This window comes from Manis pentadactyla, chromosome 12 (assembly GCF_030020395.1).
Source record: "Manis pentadactyla isolate mManPen7 chromosome 12, mManPen7.hap1, whole genome shotgun sequence".
Taxonomy (NCBI): Eukaryota; Metazoa; Chordata; class Mammalia; order Pholidota; family Manidae; genus Manis; species Manis pentadactyla.
The window spans coordinates 14,079,111-14,095,792 of NC_080030.1; the positions used below are offsets into that span (position 1 = coordinate 14,079,111).

General features: G+C 44.1%; 1 long non-coding RNA gene across 1 annotated transcript; it reads left to right on the plus strand.

The window, feature by feature from the left end:
* Positions 1-4,557: 4,557 nt before the first annotated feature.
* On the plus strand, positions 4,558-7,292 carry LOC130679886 (uncharacterized). Its single transcript, XR_008992880.1, has 2 exons — positions 4,558-6,096; positions 6,219-7,292. It is a non-coding gene; the product is annotated as an uncharacterized LOC130679886 (long non-coding RNA).
* Positions 7,293-16,682: the final 9,390 nt, after the last annotated feature.

The following is a 16,682-nucleotide window of genomic DNA, read 5'->3' on the forward strand; positions in this document are numbered from 1 at the left end:
CGCGCGTGTGTGTTTCATATGTTTATCCATTCATGTATCTTTCAACATTTGGGCTGTTCCCATATGTTGTCTATTGTAAATAAAGCTGCATTGAACAGAGAGATGCATATGTCTTTGAAATTAGTATTTTCACTTTCTTGGGGTAAATACATAAAGCAAAATTGCTGGGTTATATGTGAGTTTTATTTTGAATTGTTTGAGGAGCCTCCATACTGTTCTTCACATTGGATACACCAATTCCTATTCCCAAACAATCAAGGGTTCCTTTTTCTCCACATCCTTGTATAGTTACTTTTTGTCTCCGATTCAAACTTCCATTCTAAAAGATTTGAATTGAGATCTCATTGTAGTTTTGATTTGTGTTTCCCTGACGATTAGTGATACTGAGACTCTTTCCATGTGTCGGTTGGCCATCTACATGTCTTCCTGGGAAAAATGCCTATCTAGGTCATCTGCCCATTTTTTAAATTGGATTACGTTTTCATTAGTAGTTGTAGGGAGTACTTTGTATGTTTTACATGTTAACCCCAAAATTGAATATGTCATGTGCAGACATCTTCTACCATTGAGTACATTATTCTTCTGTATGGTTGATGGTGTCCTTCACAGTACAGAGCGTTTTAGTTGGATGGAGTCCCATTTGTTTATTTTAGCTTTTATTGTCATCGACTCGGGAGAGAGGTAGAAAAAAACTGTTGCTAAGAGCAGAGTCAAAGAGCTTGCTGCCCATATTTTCTTCCAAGAATTTTGTGGTATCAGGTCTTACATTTAAGTCTTTAATTCATTTTGAGTTTCCTTTTGGATATGTTTTAGGAAAGTGGTCCTCCTTTTATGTAGCTGTCCAGTATAACCCACACCATTTATTGAAGAGATTTTTTCCCATTATATATTCTTACCTCCTTTGTCATAAACTACCTGACCATGTAAGTGTGGATTTAATTCTGGGCTCTTTAGTTTGTTCCATTGATATAAGGATCTATTTTTGTGCCAATACCATAATGTTTGGATTACTACAGCTTTGTAGTATAGTTAGAAATTGGGGAGCATCATACTTCCAGCTTTGTTGTTTCTCAGTATTGGTTTGGCTGTTTGGGGTCTTTTGTGGTTCCACAGACATTTTGGGATTATTCTGGCTCTGTGAAGAGTATGATAGGTATTTTTTTTTCAGGACTCTAACCTTCTTTATATTCTCTTTTTATTGGTGAAGGGGATACCTTGGTACATTCTTCAAATTATAAAATAATTTAGTCACAGGGATGGAAATATAGCATAGGTAATGTAGCTCCTAGCATTGTAATATCTTCTTGTGCTATGAGTACTTTGACAGAGATTGCATTGAATCTGTAGTCTGCTTTCCATAGTATGGACATTATCACAATGCTAATTCTTCCAATCCATGAGCGGGGTTTATCTTTCCGCTTATTTGCGTAAGTTCAAATGAATAATTTCAGCTTATTTCATCAGTATTTTGTGGTTTTGAGCATATGGTTATTTTACTTCTGTGGTTAAATTGATTCCTAGGTATTTTATTCTTTCTGCTGCATTTGTAAGTAGGAATGATTTTATAATTTCTTCTATTTTGCAATCATTCTTAGTGTATAGAAACACAACAGACTTTTGAATATTGATTTTGTATCCTGCACCTTTATTGAATTCATTTACTACTTCTAATACATTTTTGGTGGATGCTTTTGAGTTTTCTACATATAGCATGAAACCATCTGCAGATAGTGACAGTTTTACTACTTCCTTTCCAATATGAACATGTTTTATTTTTCTTGGCTAATTGCTATGGCTAGGACTTTGAGTATAATGTTGAACAAAAATGGCAAGAGAGGGTATCCTTGATTTGTTCCTGTTCTCAGAGAAAAGCTTTCAACTTTGCACTGTCGAGTATGATAGCTGTGGGTTTGTCATATATGTCTGTTTTTATGTTTAGGTGTGTTCTCTTCATACCCACTTTGTTTCAAATTTTTATCATAAATGTATATTGAATTTTGTCAAAAGTTTTTCTGCATGTGTTGAGATGACCATCTTTTTATCCTTCATTTTGTTGCTGTGATGTGTCAAATTGATTAATTGTGGATATTAAACTATCCTTGCATCCCCAGAGTAAATCCCACTTGATCATGATGCATGACCGTTTTATTGTATTGTTGAAATTCCCCTTTCTGGTCTCAGCCTATATGTGACCTCCTGGAAATGACTTCCTTTGGCCTGGTCCTCCTTCCCGTCATGAACTGCTATCTCAGTGCCCTGTTTAGTGACTTAATGTAACTGGTTACAACTGGATCTTGTCTTGTTTATCTTTTTTCTCACTTTGTTGACTTTGGTCTTCCTTCCATGCAGAAGACTGGTCTTGCATGATTGTACTCCCCTGGCCTGGCACAGCAGTGAGCATAACACAAGTAATGAACATTGTTTTGAATATTGTGATATAATCAATTATACAACATACATACTTGGTCATTCAGTAACCCAAATATATAATTGCCAGGTATATTTCTTCTTCTTCCACACTTCCTGAAAACACTGCAGAGCCTTAAAGGTGAAGTCAGAGTCTTGTCATGTTAATGAGAGACTTTTAGACCCCACCTGATGGTGAGGGCTGGAGGTTGAATCAGCCAATGGTAGAGTCAGTCATGACTATACAGTGAAGCCCTCAGCAACATCAGTGAGATGGGTATCTCTCTCTCGGGATCCTGCTTCTCTGTCGGAGAGAGCTTCCTCGCTTGGGGAACCAAAAGGATTCCGTGTGTAACAGAGCTAGTCCCCAGGCCCCAAACTCCGCAAGGATAGAACCTCCTTTATTTGGGAGCTTGCCCTACGTGTGTCTTCATTTGGCTGTTAAATTGCATTCTTTAGGGCACCCGTTTTTAAACTGCTAAATGTGTTTTTCTGAGTTCTGTGACCCCTCTAGCAAATTAATCAAATCTAAGTGGGAGGACATCGGAACCTGCAATCTGTAGCCAGTTCTGTAGAAGCACAGGTCACTGACTGGGGCCTGTGACAGGCATCTGGAGGGGCAGGTGGGGAGTCTTGTAGGATGGAGCCCTTCACCTGGGGAATCTGGTGCCGTCTCCAGGCAGATGCCATTAGAACTGAGTTGAGTTCTCAGACACCCTGCCAGTGTTTAAGAATTGCCTGGTGTCTGTGAGATCTCACATTCACATACACACATGCACGCACATGCACGTGCAGTGCTGGAATCATGTCCGCAAACTCAAAAGGAGTTGTATTATGATGTGAGAAAACACATTTGATGTCACGGTGCTGGGATTTGCTAGAATTGCCCACGTGCTCTGAAATACGTGGTTTTTGAAGAGGAAGAATGGAAGGGCAGAGAATGAGGAACCTTTGATGCCTGGACGGCTGCCCACTCACCCTTGGTATGAAGGAGCAGCTGCCCTAAAATTGGCTACTAAAGGGTAAAAGTTAGCAGTGGAATTTAGAAATAGCAGTGGACCCACCTCCTAAGGAGTTGGCTTGGTGCCTATGTAAGGAAGAGCAGATGAGTAAGAAGCAGGCTAAATAATCCTTTCCCTGGTTGTTGTTATCTGTAATAGTCAAAATGAAAATGAAAGAAAGTGCTGGGTCAGGGCTTGATGCGGAACCAAGCTGGGATTTGGGTCAACCTGAGCCTCGGCCATGAGCCTCAAAGCCGCCTAGAAAGGGAAAATGGTGTCAAGCAACACAAAGTACCTCTAAGACCTCTAGTCGCCAAGAAAATAATGTAGGAGGAGGCAAAAGCCAGGAAATGTGTGAAAGCAGGGAACATAGTGTAAGGGAACTGGCTCCCTGTGCGGACCGGTGTCCCCAGCTTCCTGAAGAACCTTTAGTAAAGGGCATCGTGAGGGCCCCAGCCTGGGGGCCGTGTCTGGTTTTGAATGCCTCCGAGTGGCAGGGCGTGTTTGGGCTGATGCGGGACCCTCTCTCCCTCTTGGGCAATCACAGGGGGCTGGGAGTGATCCAGACACACGGGAGGTTATTCCCGAGGGAACAGCCTGCCTGGCGGACTGTGTAAAAGCCACTGTGAGGTCTGTATGTCCTGAGAAGGGGGACTGCCCAGCCGCCCCTCTAAGTGCAGATGGAGCACCCCAGATGGAAGAGCTGCTAATGCTTCCTATGTGGGACTGGCTTTGCAGTGACCGAGGTAGGCCCCCACTGAATGGTCCTGGTACACAGGTCACGGTGAGCGCTGAGGCTAAGGGTCCCAGTACATGGGCAGCCCATGTAACCTGACGGCTACAAAATCGAGCAGTTTGAGGAGGCTTCTCAGATTTCTTACCTCAGCTTCCCCTCGTGGGTCTTACGATACCAAGAACATGAGCATAACTAGGAAGATGGGGAGAGACAAAGGGGAGAGTGAAGGGACTCGGGCCAAGTGAGTGGGAGTTTTCAGATGGTCTTTGAAAAATTGTGTGAATCAAGCAGACACTGCTGGGGTTGAAAAAAGGTATTCATGCAGCACTACCAGAAATTGGGTGACCCGGTGGGAACCCCTGTTGTTGCTGCAACATTACAGCCCCCCAAAAACTCCACTCTGTGTACCCCAGTTCGGAGGAATTTAAAAAGCCTGAAGTCCATGATTACAATAAGGAAACTGACTGGGAATCCCCGGGAGTGGTGGTCAGGCAGGTTAATCAATCTAAAGATAGACAAAAGTGCCAGGGTCTTCTGGCCGCACCCCAGCCTGGGACCTGAGACCGTTCGCATGTATGTGGGAAAAATGGCCAGGGGGAGGAGGAAAATGGCCCTGGGGCTCCTTGGTACAGGAGCCCAATGCACTATGATACCAAAACCTGTTGGTGAAGTCTTAGCAGGGGCTAAGGTTAGAGTGGGAGGATATGGAGATGCAGTGGCTGATGGTATTGAGGTGGAAGTTTGGATGAAAATTGAGTGTTTGAGCACGTTTTGCTTGAGGTGGTTGCGTCCCCTTTACCTGAAAGGATTATTGGGATGGATACTGTGTCTGACTGGGGTTGGCTTCCCCTGCCTAATACAGTAACACAGAAGGCATGTAAGCCCACCCTCAGGCCTGTTTAGTCGGACATGCTAAATTGGGAATGGCTGGAACTTGACAAACATATCACCATTCTTAGGAGTGCCATGCTGGAAGCTGGAGCGCTGCTGTCCGCAGATCTGCTGTGCAGTAGTCCTGTGTGGCCTGTGCAGAGGTGGACGGCACATAGAGACTATTCAAGCTTAAATGAAATGGGTGCCGCCCAAGGTCCCAGCAGTTCCAGGCATGGTCTCAGCCGTAGAGAAAGTACAGCAGGTTGGAGGAGGCTGGTACCCCTGGATGGACCTTACAGATGCTCTCTTCTCCGAGCCCGGTTTGCCTTCAGGTGGGAAGGATCCCAGTTTGCCTCTGCTGTGCTAGGCGGGGATCTGAGCTCCACGGCTGATTGTCACCACGTGGTCAGGAGGGATATGGACTTGGCGCAACGCTTGAGTGTAATAATACACGATGTTGGTGACATTATGGTAATACCAGAAACGGAGGAGCTGGCTAGGACTCATTTGAATGCAACAAGGACATACGTGCCCAACCAGGGCTGGTTAATAAATCCAGCGAAGGTCCAAGGTCCTGCTCAGTGAAATTCGTAGGAAGAACATGGGCAGGAGCCACCCAGGATATTCCAGAAGTGTGACTATCAATAAACTGCTGTCACTCCCCCACCAGGTCCAAACAAGAAGCCCAGCACTTGCTTGATTTATTTGGGTTTTGGAGGACTCGCATTCCACACCGGGAACTATTTCTAGCTCCTGTGTGTAAGACTCCATTAAAGAAAGCTGCATCTGAGTGGGGTCCTGAACAGAAGCAGGCCACGTCAGAACTATACATGGCAGCTGTGTGCTTGACACCATCGGGCCCTTGTGACCCCCACTGAGACAGGATTTTGGAAGTGTCTGCCCCCCACACCCATGCAGACTGCAGCTTGTGGGAATAAAAAGAAAACGAGCACCTCCCAGCTGTGACCCTTGGGATTCTGGACCAGAAAATTCCCACATGGTGCTGCCTGGTACACACCACTTGGGAGACAATTATGAACATGCTGTTGGGAATTAATCAAGACTGCTTAAGTGACCGAAGTAAGTAAAACAATTTTGAAACCTGAGATACCCATACGTGTTGGGTGATGTCAGAGAAACACCCTAATGGGGAAAACAGAGCCGAGAAGAGTCCCATAATCAAACTGATATCGTTCCTGCAGGGGCAGGCTGCCAGGAGGATGCAAGGAGGCGCCCATGGATCCACGAGCAGGCAGCCTCATCTCCTCTGGGACCGACACTGGAGCCCCCGGGGAACTGCATGGACGGTGCCCTAGGAGCAGCTCTCAGCTGAACAACAGAGCTGCTTGGTTTACAGAGGGCAGTTCCAGGAGGCATGGACAGTATCCTGGTTGGAGGGCTGCTGCAGTAAGACCAGGGGATGGCAAGACTGGCTGGGAGGAAGGAGATAAACGTGATCTCAGTGGGCTGAATTCCATGCCCTTTTCTGGGCAGTGACGGGAGAATGGAGCAGTGAGGAAAGCCCCTCGTGCTGGGGTTCCTATGACTTGGGGCTGTGGATACTGGCCTGACTGTGTGGCCACGTAGACAGGAAATGGGAAACTGGACTATGAAAGCAATGCCCACGTGGACAACGGCCATATGGATATTGCCCTGGGAATTTGAGGGGCACGTTAAAGCAGGCCATGTTGGTTTGTATCAGAAGAAGCCTTTCTAGGAGTGGGAGGTGACTGTAGCCACCAGGTGGGCCTGCTGGTGCGGCCCTTGGAGGCAGCCGCCGGGGTCCATACAAAGAGTGGCTGTGGGGAGCTGCAGCAGCGCGCGCACAGGCTGAGTCTACGCGTATTCCTCTTGCACCCTGTGAGGCACGGAATGCCAGCAAGACCTGTTCCGACTGTCAGCTAAAGAGACAGACACTGCATTTGGCTATGGGGAAAGTTCCCCAGTGGGCACGCCCTGCACATAGCTGGCCAGTGGGTGAGATTGGATCAACGCTGCTACCGCTCGGAGGCTGTAAGTGGGTCGTTAGCAGAGTAGACACTTATTCGGGACTATGCTTTGCATACCCAGTGGTAGGTGAAATGCTGAAGACACCGTTTAAGGTTTGGAACTGAAGATTCTATACCAGTTTGGACAGCCAGGTTACATCTCCGACCAGGGGACACGCTTTACCGACCATGCTGTTCCACGGTGGGCCGAGAAACATCCCATCAGACGGATGTACAGTGTTGCATGTCACTCTCAGAGCAATGGTTTAATAGAAAATTGGAACGGGCTGTGGGAACATTGGCTGTGTAAAATGGGAGATAAAGGCACGAGGGGCTGGCTTACATGCCTTCAAGAGCGGGTGCTCACACTCAACGTGAGGCGGCTAAGGGAGGGTAGGTTCCTCTGCTTCTCCAGGGGTCTGGGGAAGGGGGTCTGGGAGCGGTTGCTAGTGCACTGTTCTGTTCTTACTCACACCACCACAACTTTGTTTTTTCCTAACCCATTCAATGGTTCCAGGAACACAGCTGCTTCTGAGGGTGCCAGCGCAGTGAACTTTACTAATTAAGCAAGAAGATGTAACCACACCCTTAAATCTTTATGCCATAATTCCTAAGCGCCTGCTGAGGTGAATGGTGCCTTGACCCCAGGTAGCCAGGTCAGAACTGATAGCAGAGCTGTGGCCGGGAAAGCCCCCAGGCTCTGCTCCTTGGTAACCCTACCTTCCTCGGGTGGGAGGGGGCTGAGGGGAGGCACTTGTGAGACTGGTATTGCTGCCAGCCATCTGGACCAGCACTGTAGCCAGACCTGATGTCCACTCCACAGGCAGAAAAATCTGGGTAAAGATAAATGGCAAATGAAGAGAGGAGGAAATTACAGCTTAGGGTACAGGGATGGATAAGTGGGTTATGCCTGGAGAGAGATCCAGCATTTTATTAATACCTCAATAGATAGAGCCTCAGACCAAGAAAATAGTACCTGTCGGCCAAAGCACACCACATGCCCCAAAGGGTGAAGCTCTGTGTTTGCCAAGACCACCACTGCGTTTGCAGCCTGGCAAGGTTGAATGGCAGCCTGCAAAACGGAGTTACATCACTCTGGGAGAAACTCTGGTCATAAGATAACGTTGACAAACTGAACCAATATAAAATGCTTGTAATGAGTTTATAGGTCAAGTGAGTTATCAGTGTAAATCTGTCCCCACCCCACACTGGCGTCTCCAAATGTCAGGCCTGTTTGCACTGGTACTATTGTTCTATCTGTTGTATGAATGCTATGCCACATATAAGGGCTGCGACAGGCATGATCGCTTTTCTGTGAGGAATCCGTGTTTGAGACCAAGGAGTGTGCTGCACAAAAATGCACTCCGGTTGCTCTGCTCTCTTCCTCACGTGCTGCCGTCTGCCCTGAATTCTTGCTCCCTGGTATCCTCCTCACCACTGCAACAGCAGCGCAGACGGTGTTTAGCTCCATCCTTCACCTGAGCTGAAAGGCAGGCAAGGAGCTGGCACTGCTGTGGGGCTGGGTAGCTGAGGACAGGACTGGTCCAGGGAGGGGCTGGCTCGTCCTCTGGGGCCTGAAGGTGGGTCGGATTGAAAAGGAACGGCAGGGGCAGGGCCAGAGCCTGGAGGAGTCCCGTGTGACGGCTGCGGAGGGGGCTCGGGCAGTGAGCAGCTTCCCCTGCACCTGGGGCTGCCAGCACACCTCCGGGTCCCGTCATGTGGCCTCTCTGACAAGATGTTTTCAGAGGTTTTTAAAGAAAGAAAGAAAATGCTATTGTAAGTCTCTTCCTGTTTTACTAAATAACCTGCATGTGAACCATAGAGTATAACAATGCAATCCCACTTCTACCTTTCCCTGAATTGGTTGGGGACTTGGCCCACCCCCACTGCTGTGTAGTCACTGCTTGCCTTACAGCTCCCCCCATGCTCGGTGGGAGAGCTGGATTTCAGTCTAGGCTGTTCCCTCTCTCCTGCCTGGCTTCTGGGGGGCCTGTGTGGCTGCCCTCCTGATCACAGCTGGGTTGGGCTGGGGCTTCTGGATACAGGGATGTCTGTCCCCAGCCCTGGCCAGGACCCAGGCACAGCTCTCTTAACCTCACCTACCAGGACTGCACAGCCCTGAGGTGACCCAGCTTCTAGTCCCACTGACCAGCTTGAGGTTTCCCTATCCCATCTTCTTTGGCCCTCTACTTTCCTGCTGGAAACACTCCACTTAAAACTTCAGGGTATCTGCAGATACAGGATTTAATACATCCAGGTTATGGCAAAGGATCACTGGTATTTAATGTGTGTGTGTGTGTGTGTGTGTGGTGTGTGTGTGTGTGTGGTGTGTGTGTGTGTGTGTGTGAGAGAGAGAGAGAGAGAGAGAGGCAGAGGGTGTGAAGGGGAGAGGGCATAAGCTATCAGGAGAGCTCTTTACCGGATTTATCCAGTTTTCCCAGCATTATTTGTCAAAGATTCTATCCTTTCCCCATTCCTATTTACACTTGGTTCCTTACTGGTTGATTGTATATATTTATTTCTGGGCTCTCTCTCTTCTGTTCTGTTGAGTTACATGTGCATCATTCATTATGCCAGAACCATACTGATTTAGTTACTATAACTTGTAATATAGTTTGCAGTCAGGAAATGTGGTTCCTCCCATTGTCTTCTTTCTCAAGATTGTTTATCTCTTCTGGGTGTTTTGTGGTTCCATCTGAATCTTAGGTTTTTTAAAAATATTTTTGTAAAATAATCATTGTGATATTTGTGGGGACAATATTGAATCTGCTGATCACTTTAGGTCAGATGCTCCAAAGCACAGGTAACAAACAAAAACAAATGAGGGGCTGCATAAAACTAAAGAGCTCTGTACTGCAAAAGAAATAATCAAATGGAAAAGCAACCTACAGATTGGGGAAAATACTTGAAAATGGTGTATCTGATAAGGGGTAATATCCAAAATATGTAAGTAATTTGTACAACTCAGGAGGGAAAAGAATTGGAACATGAGCTAAGAACTTGGATACTTCTTTAAAGACAGAGAAATGGGAAAGATTCACATGAAGAGATGTTCAACATTACTAATAATCAGAGAACTGTAAATCAAAACCAATATATAATCACTCCTCATGTAGAATGGCTATTATAAAAAGAAGTGTTGGCAGGGATATAGAAAAATCGGAATCCTTGTACATCCATGGGCTGTGTCTGCATCTGTCTGTGTCTCAACAATTGATGTGGGAGATTCTTCCTCTGTCAGTAATTATTTGTAAATTCTGATTGCTGTGTGGGGTCCCAGGGGCTGCAGAGAGCACTGTGTATATCCATTCCCTATTCATGAGCATTTGGTTAGTTTCTAGAACAGTGATTTTGACTCTGGTTGTTGGGACCAAACAGGTGCACAATATTGGGGATGTTTGTGTGCAGGGACCACTGTAGGTGTGTACACAGCCTTAGTAGATGCCGGCTGTTTTCCAAAGAGGTTCTACCAATTTAACTTCTCACTAGCCCTACATGAATGATCTGATTGTTCCAGAACCTGAGGAGCATGTGGTATTCCTGGTATTTTTTCATTCATCTAACCTGATTTCTGTCTTAAAACAGCTCATCGCAACTTTTATTAGCATTTCCCTGAAATTAAACAGGGTAGAAAGCTTTTTAAAAACACTTCAGTTATTTGCTTATCCTCTTTTATCTAATGTCTGTTCTAGCTTTGGCCATATTTTTCTAGTGGGCTTTCAGTACTTTGTTTTATTGGATGAAATTATTTACCTAATTTGGCTTGATGTCCTTTAGCAGATGCAGGTAATTTGAGTCTCTCCCACTCAGGCTTTCCACTGCTCTATCTCACTGGTGAACTTTGATAAAAACCAGCTCATAATATATCTTAGTGTGATCCAGGTTGTCATTTTCTCCTCTCTGTGTTTCTCTGTATGAGGAAGGAAATGTTTTTCTCCTCATTGTGAAAGAGCTCTGCTGTGTTCCAAATTAAGGCTATGTTTTGTGTTTATGTTAGAACTTAAATTAACAAGTTTATTTAAGAAGTGATTGATCCCAGCAAAGGCTGGGTTCCTGAATGGCAAGACATTTGAAGAACCAATATCTCAACCAAAACGCTGTGTGAACAATACTGGAGATGTCAGGACAGAGTGGAAGGAGAAGTGGGATGTGACTGAAAGAGGAGCAGAGGGAATGTGGGGTAAGGAATTGATACCACAGGTGAAAATACACAGCATGCTCCCCGCTGTTGAAGGACAGCAATCCACACATGCAGTTAAGATTCCCTAAGCACAATATCTACACTGTATAAACCATAAGGGGTTACAGTATGATAGAAAAACCAGAATTAACGTAACAGACTTCAGGGAAATCAGAGGCCAAATAAGCAAGAAAAAGGCTGACAGGTGATGTCTAAACATATATGCATAAGGTAGATACATCAACAGAGCACCATTTTTAAAATGCCCCAAGAAATTTTCATGTCAAACCACAATTCTATACCCATCAGCAGTATTAACCACAAAGATGTTTTAAGAAAAAGTTAAAGTGAGACACTTCAAAGTTGGCAGCCTTGAATTAGAAGAACTACTAGAATGAGTTCTTAAGTCCAAAGGAAAGTAACCCCAAGTTGAAAACCGGCAATGTAGGGAGAAACGAAGAGGAAAGGACAAGGCAATTTATGAAGAGAGGTGAATGTTAGTCTGTGAGTTCTAGAGTGAGCTCTCATGGAGATCAGACCATGTAGAATTAAAGTGCATGATAACAGTAATAAAAGTCAGGAAGGGTAGGAGAATTGAAAGTGTTCTAAGGTATTAATCAGCATTTGGGAAAGTGGTAAGAGTAATTATTTTATTAGACTGTCTTTATTTTTTTTAAGTTTATTTATTTTTTCTATTTTGGTATCATTAATGTACAATTACTTGAACAATATTATGGTTACTAGACTCCCCCTTTTATTAAGTCCCCCCACATACCCCATTACAGTCACTGTCCATCAGTGTATAAGATGCCATAGAATCATTACTTGTCTTCTCTGTGTTTACTGCCTTTCCCTTGTTCCCCCCACCCCCCACTACATTGTGTGTGCTAATCATAATGCCCCTTTCTCCCCCTTATCCCTCCCTTTCCCCCAACCCTCCCCAGTCCCTTTCCCTTTGTTAACTGTTAGTTCATTCTCTTTTTTTTTTTTGAGAGGGCATCTCTCATATTTATTGATCAAATGGTTGTTAACAGTTAACAACAATAAAATTCTGTACAGGGGACTCAATGCCCAATCATTAATCCACCCCAAGCCTAATTCTCATCAGTCTCCGATCTTCTGAAGCACAACGAACAAGTTCTTACATGGTGAACAGTACAAGGGCAGTCATCACAGAAACTTTCAGTTTTGATCACGCATTATGAACTACAAACAATCAGGTCAGATATGAATATTCGTTTGATTTTTTATTTTTTTTTAATTTTTTTCATTTTTTTTATTGAAGGGTAGTTGACACACAGTATTACATTAGTTTCAGGTGTACAACACAGTGATTCAACATTTATATACATGATAATTCTAGGTACCAGCTATCACCATACCAAGTTGTTACAATATTTTGACTATATTCCTTATGCTATACATTACATCCCGGTTACTTATTTATTTTACAATTGGAAGTGCGTGTATATATATATATATGTTTTTTTTGTGTGTGAGGGCATCTCTCATATTTATTGATCAGATGGTTGTTGACAACAATAAAATTCTGTATAGGGGGGTCAATGCTCAATGCACAATCATTAATCCACCCCAAGCCTAATTTTCGTCAGTCTCCAATCTTTTGAAGCTTAACGAACAAGTTCTTACATGGAGAACAAATTCTTACATAGTGAATAAGTTACATGGTGAACATTACAGGGGCAGTCATCACAGAAGCTTTCGGTTTTGCTCATGCATTATGAACTATAAACAGTCAGTTCAAGTATGAATATTCATTTGATTTATATGTGGATATCACATTTCTCTCTTTATTATTATTATTTTTAATAAAATGCTGAAGTGGTAGGTAGATACGAGATAAAGGTAGAAAACATAGTTTAGTGTTGTAAGAGAGCAAATGTAGATGATCAGGTGTGTGCCTGTAGCCTATGTGTTAATCCACGCTAGACAAGGGCAATAAAACATCCACGTATGCGGAAGATTTCTCTCAGAACAAGGGGGGCGAGGTTCTAAGCCTCACCTCTGTTGATCCGCAATTTCTCACCTGATGGCCCCCCTGCAACTGTGCCTGTCTTAGGTTGTTCCTCCCTTGAGGAATCTTACCTGTCTCTGGCTAACCAGTCATCTTCCGGGGCCATACAGGGAAATGTTAAGTTGGTAAGTGAGAGAGAGGCCATATTGTTTGAAAAGGTTAGCTTTTTACTTCTTTGCAGATTTATGCCCTGTGGGTTTTATGCCCAGCATTTGTCTTGAGGTATCTTTACCACTTGGAGGAGTTATGATACTCGGTAAATTCGATATGAGGCACGAATTCTATTTAAGGGTTGTAATTAGGAAGGAAGAAGAAAAGCTATAGAAGTAGCAGGCGGCAGAAAACATGGGAAGATTGGTTATTTCTTTGACATATCTTCTTGTAGAGTAACTTAAGCATGCATAGGTTTTAAACTACTAATTAAATTGCGCTCACACATTTACATAATAGGAATACAGTTACATAACCAAAGCAGACCTACAATTACCAGCCATCTCCAGTGAAACCAAGTAAACCAGTTAGGCACCCTAAGCGTTTGTGAAAACTTATCTATGATATGATGGATATTGTCTAACTGAATTTGAATAGTTTGAGAAAAATCAGACAATTTAAAACAACACATTCCTGGGAACTGTTCACATCCCATATGTTCTTTTAACAGTAGATAGTCTGTAGTCTCAAGATTTTGGAGCGCTGCAACTTGCACTTCTCCTAATTCTTGGCTGAGTTCCAACAGTATAGATCCAGTCAAGTTTGTTATTTTACTGTATGCACAGGCCAGCTTAGATATCTCCCCCTTCATTCCAATGGCAAGTCCAGGAACCGGTGGGATGAATGCAGCTACAACTGCAACAGCGCCAGGATCTTTGTTGACATTTTTTTATGATCATCTTCTGGAATGACTCTTCCAGAGTATGTTGATGTTGAAACTTCTTCTTCATATCGTATCTTATTTCGTTTTCTGGGTGACCAAATTGGGCTTTGATCCTCTGTATAAACACAAACAGACCCTTTGCCCACACTTTGATATGCCCTTTATACCATTGTGAAGAACTTATTGGAGGTCACCACACAGGAACTGCTTTTTTTTTTTTTAAGAGAAAGAAATATTATCAGAAAAATGTACTTCCATAGCTGATCATCTGACACCCTTTAAATGATCAAAATTAAGGATATTTAAAGCATGCATTAATCGTTGATTTACAGTTAGTTTTATCCTATCAGGGAGTAATCCCCCTTTTCTTACTTTTTCTTTTTTGTTATCCTTAATCTACAATTACATGAAGAATATTATGTTTACTAGGCTCTCCCCTATACCAGGTCCCCCTCACAAACCCCTTTACAGTCACTGTCATCAGCATCGCAAAATGTTGTAGAATCACTACTTGTCTTCTCTGTGTTGCACAGCCCTCCCCTTCCCCCCCCCCATTATGCATGCTAATCATAATACCCCCTTTCTTCTCCCCCCTCCCTTATCCCTCCCTACCAACCCATCCTCCCCAGTCCCTTTCCCTTTGGTACCTGTTAGTCCATTCTTGGGTTCTGTGAGTCTGCTGCTGTTTTGTTCCTTCAGTTTTTCCTTTGTTCTTATATTCCACAGATGAGTGAAATCATTTGGTATTTCTCTTTCTCCGCTTGGCTTATTTCACTGAGCATAATACCCTCTAGCTCCATCCATGTTGTTGCAAATGGTAGGATTTGTTTTCTTCTTACGGCTGAAAAATATTCCATTGTGTATATGTACCACATCTTCTTTATCCATTCATCTACTGATGGATACTTGGGTTGCTTCCATTTCCTGGCTATTGTAAATAATGCTACGACAAACATAGGGGTGCATATGTCTTTGTCAAACTGGGCTGCTGCATTCTTATGGTAAATTCCTAGGAGTGCAATTCCTGGGTCAAATGGTAAGTCTATTTTTAGTTTTTTGAGTAACCTCCATATTGCTTTCCACAGTGGTTGAACTAATTTACATTCCCACCAACAGTGTAGGAGGGTTCCCCTTTCTCCACATCGTCACCAATATTTGTTGTTGTTTATCTTTTGGGTGTTGGCCATCCTAACTGGTGTGAAGTGATATCTCACTGTGGTTTTAATTGACAAAATTACACTTCTAATTTCTCAGGAAAAAGAGACCTACGTGAATCTTAATAAACCTCGCAGGCTTTCCTTACGTAACCGCAGTAGAGCACTGTTTCCTCAGTTAAGTACCTGAGGAAGCAGCTGGTTTGCTCATCTTTAAACACCAAAATCACCCTCAGCTGGAGCCGCACAAAGCACGAAGAAATGAGACTAGTGACATAACCGCAGAATCACATTTCCCATTTCATAGATGCTCACTGCAGAACGTATACTTGTCAGGAAACAATGCTTCATGAATATTGTTACATTTCTGTATGGTCAGGACTTTCTTAGCAAACAGCTTTGGTATCTGGGTTAAATATGACTGCATAAGGATCCAAAAGACAGAGCCCACGAGACAGATAGAAAGTTTCCTCTCTCCCTAGAGCCTTACGTTTACACTCCAGGTTATTTAAGCGATAGAGGAGACCTTTCCTTCTCTTCCGGAGTGAGGATCTGTTTACATTCCAGAGCAAACATCTCTATTTCCATCTCCAGAAATGCAAATGGACCAAAGTGCCAGCTATCAATGTAAGCTCCAAGTTTCATGATTTCAGAATTCCTTCCTTGTGGTGCAAACCCCAGTGTGTTCATAGGGTGTTTTTGCCTCTCACGGCATTACCCTGTGGAGAACTGAGACATAGGGAACCAACACCACTCACTCTCTGAGTAAATAAAAGGTATGATTTCAGATCCAAAACAAAAAAAATGAAAGAAAGGGAAGGTAGGACAGCTGCTGTGGCCATTCAGGGAGGTCTCGCCCTTACCCCGATATACTTTCTGGGAATGAAATGTGCTTGTCCTAGAGACAGACCACCAGGGGTTCAAATCCAAGCTCCTTCCCCAGTTGCTGGAGCCCACACAGCACACCTGCTGTGCCTCACCTCTCGTCCTCATCCAGGGGCTCCATTGCTTGGAAAAACGACATGAATTGCTCGTCGTGCTCCAGGTCACACAGCGCAGCCAAGTGCTTTTGCATCTGGATCTAGTGTAGGATGGAAGCCACAATCATGCACTGTCATCTCCAAGATTCATCTGTTTTCTCAGTGGGCCAAATGAGGACTTGAATAAGGGTATGTGGAAATCACAACCCCTACATCTTTCAAATCCTTGGTGGTGACATCAGTGTGTAATCTCTCCTGGAATATATACTTTAGGGGGAGTTCTAGAGGCTTGTACTTGACCTGCCACACAGCATGAATTCCTTGCTTCCCTATTCTCGGTCTGAGGCTTCACCTGCAGCATAAGACCTGGAGACTTGTCTCCAGCCTGGAGCACCCCCAAGGGGATGTTTGTGCTGATCGTGGAACTCCCCTCCAGGCCAGGCCTCCTCTCCTGG